At 36.0% G+C, this 7,212-nt stretch overlaps 1 pseudogene; it reads right to left on the bottom strand.

Moving 5' to 3' along the window:
- Positions 1-6,003: 6,003 nt before the first annotated feature.
- LOC118836161 lies at positions 6,004-6,812 on the bottom strand (annotated as a pseudogene).
- Between the last annotated feature and the right edge of the window lie 400 nt (positions 6,813-7,212).

Genomic DNA, 7,212 nt, shown 5'->3' with positions numbered 1-7,212 from the left:
TGAAACATTCATAGGAAGTTTCCCTCATAAAGGCGTCATCTTCAAGGTATATAAAGAACAGGTAGTGATTATATATAGGCATATAAAGAAAAGATATAATAAACATTGGTTAGGTTGGTTAGTGGTTGTCCTGTGTTCTTGAAGAGGACCAAATGATAGCACTGTATTAGAATCGTTACAGTGGCTGATCAGACCAATATGAACTTGGAAAATGTACCATGGGTCAGGCACAAATAGACCATGTGAACATTGGGGGTGGATTCTCTAAATTTGTGTATGTGACGTATCTTTTGAGCTACTGCAGTTCTGCTTTGCTCATAGAGTACAGCATCTTTTCTGATGAGGGCACACCATGCTAAGTGGTCCTGTGCCAGTGTCTCCCATGTCACACAACTCCAAAGTTCTTTATAATAAATATATGGTCAAAAGCCATGAACAGATATTTTTCAAAGGAGGAAATACAAATTACCAACCACTATATGAAAAAAATTGTTCTCTATCTATAATCACTAATCCAGATCCCTAATAAGTAGAAAGATTTCAGGGCAGCTAGGTAATGAAGTGGGTAGAGCACTGGCCCTCGAGTCAGGAAGACCTGAGTTCAAATGAGGCCTCAGATACTTACTGGCTGTGTGGCCCCGGTGAGGAGTGGGGAGCCTATGGGCCTCAAGGCCACATGGTTGTGGCGTTTTGACTGAGTTCAAGTTATACAGAACAAATCCTTTTTATCAAGGGGATTTGTTCTGTGAAGTTTGGATTCAGGCAGAGGGCCACACTTCAGTACCTAGAGGGCCACATGTGATCTTGAGGTTGCAGGTTCCCCACCCCTGCAAATCACTTAACCCCAATTGGCTCAAAAAACACTGATTTTCAGATTGTTAAAAGTGATTAGAAAATAAGCATCAGAAATATTGTAGGAAATTTGGTTTCCTACAAGAGGCTTGTATTTTTTTCTTTTTCAACCGGGAGAGGACAGATCAGTGGGGGAGAAAACAAAATGTAATTTAAAAAATAAAACCAAGCGTAAGCAAAAATGCTCCAAATCCATAATTTAATAAATGCAAATTAAATCAAAGCTCAGGTTCCACCTCACCTGTATACAGTTGACTAATATGACAAGGAGAAAAAAATTAGAAGTTTTGGAAGGGCTGTGGGAAAATAAACACATTAATTTATTGTTAGTAAAGCAGTGAAGTCCCATCCCCCTACTCTCACCCCAACCCCAAATCATGAAATTGGATATGCTCTTTGACTCATTGACACCACTAGAGGGCACATTCCTTTAAAGAAAGGAAAAGGACTCCAGTGAAAATGTTGATACCAGCTCCTTTTGTTATGGCAGAGACCTGGAAAGTAAAATGTGACTTCCTGTAATAGGGCAACAGCTGAACAAATTTTGGCATGTGAATGTTACGGAGCAAATGCCCTAAAACCCAGGTAATTTCTGTGACAGCTAGGAAGATTAGCATGGATTAAGGCAGACTATCAGGAGTAATTGATAACAATAAATTCTGGAAGCTAACAGCTTGGCAAGATGTCACTCCTCTTATTACTGTATACTATACCAGGGGTTTATTGCGATGTGTGCAACCTGCCTCCTCACCAGGAGGGGATGGATACAAGATGTAGAATAAAAAATCTTGGGAAATGAACAGTGTGGGAATTTGTTTTCCTTCTCTATACAATTTCATTAGGAATATTTTAATTGTTGATTTTTTTTTTTTTGGTTTTGGTTAGAGGAGGATAGCAGTGAGAGGGGGACTAGGAATAGGATTGCCCTTCCTGCACCTTACACTCACCAAAATAATAAAGAAGGAAACTGATGGGTTGTAATAATACACACAGTAGAACACAAGGAAGTCCAGAAGAAATGAGAATTGATTTGGAAGTGTCACATTGAACTTTTTATTATTCAAAAATAAAGTCAAGCTATGCATCGTAGAACTTGCTTCATGTGCAATCTTCTTTTTTTTCTATTTTATGGTTTATATAAGATGGTCATTTTATGCCACATTCGTGAATTTGAAAATTTTTTCAAAAATCAAATATTGATGGTTTCCTTTTTTCATTTTCACCAATTTTGAAGGCATGACATGAAATAATGAAATTCTTTTCCTGTGACTTTTCTTTTTATCAGTGTTTTGGAACATTATTAAGACTTTGGAAAATGTCTAGCACTCATCTATCGCTGGTGGCTCTTGGCACACTTGAGTGTTGGTTTTCTCCATATCTTGAATATAAGTGACTTTTCTTGTTTATTTTTTATGTAATATTTTATATATTCCCTACTCTATAATTTCTTTTCTAATTTGACCCTCATTTATTTTATTCAAACATATACATTTTATGTAGTTCAAATTATCTGTTTTTTTTTAAAAAAATTTGTGTCTTGGATAGAAATTCTTCTAACCAGTTGTTAAAAGTACCTGAATGCTTTCTTCTTTTAAGAGTTTTTTTTTCATCAGGAAAAATTCCATGTGCCTCTCCCACCCACAGCTCCCATCACAAATTTCTATAATCAAGAATGACATTTCTGCATTTTCTTCTCCCAAAAATATATATATTCATAAAATTTCTATGTGGTGTTGAGAAATATGTATATTCTTGAGCAATTCCCATTTAGAAGATGACCTACGTCTTTTTGCTCTAATCATGCTGGCACATTGTTCAGGTCTAGTTTTCTTTGTGCTTATCTTTCTGTGAGACTTCTCTAAAATTGAGATAGGGACATTGAAATATTGTCATTTTGTTACTGAATCTTCTTGTAACACAGTTGACATTTCCTGTATAAGATGAAATGTTAAAAGACATTTTGGTAGTGCTATTGGTTGGCTGTCTGTAGTGACTTTCAGTATGGTGTAATTTTCTTGCTTATCTCTTTCTATGTTTTTAATGATTGTTTCTGTTTGGTCTGAAAGCATGATTGCAAGTCCTGTGTTTTTGGATTCACCTAACTAGTAGTAAACTTCTTCCTCACCCTCCTCCTCCCTGACCATCATTTTTATTCTGTCTTTAAAAAAAGTTTCACGTAAGCAACAGACTATAGGGTTTTGTTTTCTTATTTAATCTGTTACTGTTTTTGTTTTATTTGACTTTCATTTAAAGTTTTGAGTTAGGTTTTTATTTCTCTCCCATACCCACATGTTAAACCTTTCCCTAGATTCTGATTTTTGCTAATTCATCCTTTTTTATTGTTTATTCTTATATAGGTATTTAATTCTTCCCCTTTTGTTCTTAGTTAATTATCAAGTAGAATCTCCTCCCTTCAGATGACTGTTTTTAAAATTATTTTCATTTTCTGTGCATTTTCCTTGAAAGAATTTCCTCCTATTTCTCTTATTTATTTTTCTGACTATTCTACCCTTTTGTTTTTGGATTCATGACACTTACACCAAGTTGATCCTTCCTTATTTTCTTTATTCCTTATGGCACTAATAATTTTGAGGTATCTGTTTGGGCTTCCCTCTTCTAAAGAGATTTTGCTACTGCCTTGGAGATTTTTTCCTTTGCCCCCTTTTTTTCTGTTATGTCTCACTCTGAGAAATAGGAATTATAGATGAGAAGATACTTCCCAATTGTAGGGATCTTCCTATGCCTTAATTGTTCAGTATTGACCATTTCCCTGCTTGTGGTCATCTTTCCCATTTGCCTTGACAACTCTTCCTTGGGTCCATGCCCTTCCACTCTTTTGGGGGGTCACTTGCTCCCAGAAGGTCTTCGCCTTAGACAAGATGAGTGACCTCTCTAAGCAGCAAATCCCTGAGGAGAATAGCTATTATAAGTTTAGAAGAGATCGTTTGTCCCATAGGTGCATTTATCATTGATTCCCCCTCTAAACACTGAAACAAGATTTCCCCCTTATCTTTCTTCCATTTTCAGTCCCTCCCCTTTTCCTCTTGAGCCATTCTCCTGTAGGCTCCCTTATTCCTAGGAGACTGCAGGAGCAAATTTGCATTCATCATTAGTCTTTGACTTAATTAAGGCACATCACACATTCCTCTTTATGAATTTCTTTCCCTTCTCTCATTCTGTCATCTGAAGGATGGTGTGAGGTAGTCCTTGATCTTTCAAGCCTGTTTTTTTCCACTATCACTTCTTTCTAATTTTTGTTTTCACCTTTGTCTCCATATGTACAATTTTCTAATCATTTGTTCAGTCACGTCTAGCTCTTGGTCCAACTCTTTGTAATCCCATTTGGGGTTTTCTTGGCAGAGACACTGGAGTGGTTTGCCATTTCCTTCTCCAGCTCATGTATAGATGAGGAAACTGAGGCAGAGTGAAGTGACTTGCCCAGGGTCACACAGCTAGTAAGCATCTGCTGCTGGATTTGGACTTGAGGCCTAGCACTCTGTACTATGGCTCCACCTAGTTGCTCTCTAATCATTACCTTCTTGTTACTTTGTTGTTTTTGTTGTCCTTGGTTGCTTTGTGTGGTGCGACTCTGTTACCTCAGTGGTTTGAGAATCAAATAATTTCTCTAAGTCTGGTTTTTTTAGAAATGTTTCCTAATGCCCCTTTCGTACTGAATGTCCATCTTTTTTCATTTGTAATTAGGCCACATGGGTCATCTTGGAATTCATCTGGAGCTCTTTTTCTCTCTTTTTAAAAATATTTAGATTTTGTTTATTCTTTTGATTTGCCATTGAGTAAAGAAAAAAAAACCTATAGGGTATTAATTACTTGTCCTGAAGTACAAGTATTTTAAGGGAGCTCTGGTGTCATTGGTGTGAGTATACTGTATTCTACCAAAGCATTTTCCACCCCTTTTCATCCTGTGAATTTTTTATCCAAGTCTTTGAATAAATCCTCTACAGAGAATCTGCCCAGTTGGAAGATTTTAATAGTTCATGGATATCAGTGAACTGAAACTATACATGGCCTGCTTCACTATCCAGTTGTACATATCCTTAATGATTCCTATATTAAAGAGCGTTAAAATGGAAATTTGTCGATACAATTTTACTTTGCTGCTCAAAATGAAGCTTTCTTTGTGTAGAGTAGAATACATTTTACATTTCTAAGAATAAAAGAAAGGGTCCTTCAGATATCTTGAATTGCTGTCAGTCTGTTCTAATTTACATGTCTTGACATTCTTAAGTCTTTTTCTGTTTTAGTCTGAAGTAGATTATTTCTTTTTATTTTTAGTTTTAAGTCACTTTGGACTCCAGAAATTTACCGTATCTTCAAAGTAGTATTTTCTTGTTGGTCAAAATAATACTTTTTAAATTCCTGGCAAATTCCAGAAATATTAAAAAATTTTATACACATGTGCGTGCATGTGTGTGAAGCTGAAGACATGATAATTCTCTGTGAGGATGTGACTTTTTTTTTTTTTAACTTAAAGGTTCAGGCAACAGGAAAGATGTGCTTGGAGCTTCTGTTAGAGCAAAGCCATGATTTGTTTCAGACTGCTGGGAAGTGATATAATCCAGCCAATTAAAATATCAAGTGAGAAATATGGAAAAATGATGATGTTTATTCCAGATGGAGAAAATTTTGAATAATTGCTTTATCTTTTATTCCTTCTTTTTTATACCCAAACTTCTGTTTACTTGAAGGCTTTTGACTCTAAAAGTTGGTTTTAGGTATTAAAAGAAAACTGATTTCTAACAGGTTTATTAAAAGTTTTATGGATAATGAATGGATTGTGTATATTTTAAGTTTAAAACCTGAAATTTGAGACAAAGAGGTTGTACCCATTCTTTGTATTTTGTACTTTTGCTTTTTTTTTTTTTGATGATTCTTTGTTTTATTCTGTGGTTAGTTAAAATCTATGGAAACTTTTTAGTCATTTTCAGTTTTTCTCTCATCAGTAGAAAATATTTGTGATTTAGTTCCTTTGGGTTACCTTACAAAATTTGACATGTTTTGGACTTTTTGTCATCATCCAAATCTTCAGATTTGAAAGGTGTGGATGACCATTGTTAATAGGCTATTTTCAACATTTTCCCCTTTGGGCCGTGTTGGTTTCTTGCTGCCTTTTCTTCTCTTCTTCCATCAACTTCATCCTTGCATCATATTCATCAGATGGGGATTTCTCCTCCTCCCTGTTGTTTGAAAACCACCCAACATTGGTGCAATTTATTTGTGAAACCAGGAGAATTCATTGTTTACAAAAGTACACACAAAATCAATGAACCAACTTGGAGCTTGGGGAGTTCATCTTTTTGTCTGTCCGTGACAGAAATTGATTGTTGTTGCAATACTGTTCTCCCCAGGTCTCCTTGTTCCCAAAATTCATTTGCAACCATGAGGGCTACTTGGCTTTGAATTTTTCAAGGCTAAGAGATGTCATACCCTGTCACCGTCTTTGCTATGATTGCTTGTTTATTGGTTGGCCAATGGATATATGCTTGATGACTTCCTCTTCAGTTTCTTTTTTTTTTCCTACAAGTGTCAATGATCTTCTGAAATATGGTTCTTTTTTTTTTTTTTTTTTGAAATATAAAGCCAGGTCAGTTGCTATTATTGCTCTTTCAAACAAGCAAATAACAGTCTCAAACTGGTGCTTATTTAGGTTGTGGAAGATACTTAAACTTTCACCATGTAGCAGAGTTACTGAACTCCAGGAGGAGTCTGTTTAAACTGGAAGCTAAAGGAGATGCCGATGTTATCTGATATAAATTGTTGCTGCCTTTGTGATCGCTTTCATGGCAGAAAGCAGCTGCAGTCATAGCAAAGACTTCCAGATCATTAAAATATTTCTTCAGGCCTCCTGTCATTAGCCAGGTAAACATTGTCTGACCCACATTGAATATATGGTGCCAGTTGTGGTAGGTAATAGATTGGTAGCCTTTTCTCACTGGGTACATCTGTCTAGTAAAGGATAGATCTCAAACATTCCTAGGGTGGTGGAGGGCTGATCAATGGGAGTCCCATTCAGCTATAGAATGGAGAGTGGACCTTCCATCACAATGTCTGGAACCACTCCTTTTATCTTTAGAACACATTTTATTCCCTCTTGTGGTTTCTGTTGGGTAGGAAATAAGCTTGTATTATTTGAGTTTCTTTTCCTTTATATTTAATGGTATTTATCCTGGTCACTTGCAGAATTTGTTTCTTGTCAGTGGAATTGTTAACATTAAACCAATATGTGAAGTTTTGAAGTTTACAGTCTGTGCAGTTTTTTCCCTAAGAATTTTGAGATCTGAATTCTCTTACTGCCTGCCATCCTGCTCCCACCCATTGATAAAGCAAGGTGTGTGTTATCAG

The sequence above is a fragment of the Trichosurus vulpecula genome, chromosome 2 (assembly GCF_011100635.1).
Source record: "Trichosurus vulpecula isolate mTriVul1 chromosome 2, mTriVul1.pri, whole genome shotgun sequence".
Classification (NCBI taxonomy): Eukaryota; Metazoa; Chordata; class Mammalia; order Diprotodontia; family Phalangeridae; genus Trichosurus; species Trichosurus vulpecula.
Note: the sequence above shows the minus strand (reverse complement) of the source record. Positions and strands in the feature narration are given on the sequence as shown.